A 454-nucleotide genomic window follows, 5' to 3' on the forward strand; every position below is an offset into this window, starting at 1 on the left:
TCACAGTCCAAAGAAGAACAAGCAACAAAAACAGGAAACTAAATGAGCAAGTGGGAAATAAGAGTAAATGAGGATACATAGAGCCATAAAATCAAACATACAGTGCAACGCCATTAATACAACAGCAAAAAAAACCAAAAAAAAAAACAGATGTAGACATCAGAGCAGCAGTACAGACGATTATTGTTGTATTATTGTTGATTAAACTACCCAGCATTATATAAAATAATTCAAATGAGCTCCACCTTTAACAGCTGCAACATAAAAACACATTAATGCATCAATAAGTTCATCATTTGGGTTCATTGTACAGTTTTGAATATAATATCATATAAAAGCCCTAACATGAGTCACTTAAGCAGGGGGACCACTGATTTAAGTAACTGTGCAATAATAATCTCCTCACATACATACCTGGACACTCTTCTTATTTGTGCAATAACTTAATCCACCG

The sequence above is a fragment of the Morone saxatilis genome, unplaced genomic scaffold, assembly GCF_004916995.1.
Source record: "Morone saxatilis isolate NCDOM2014 unplaced genomic scaffold, NCSU_SB_2.0 Contig5, whole genome shotgun sequence".
NCBI classification, from domain to species: Eukaryota; Metazoa; Chordata; class Actinopteri; family Moronidae; genus Morone; species Morone saxatilis.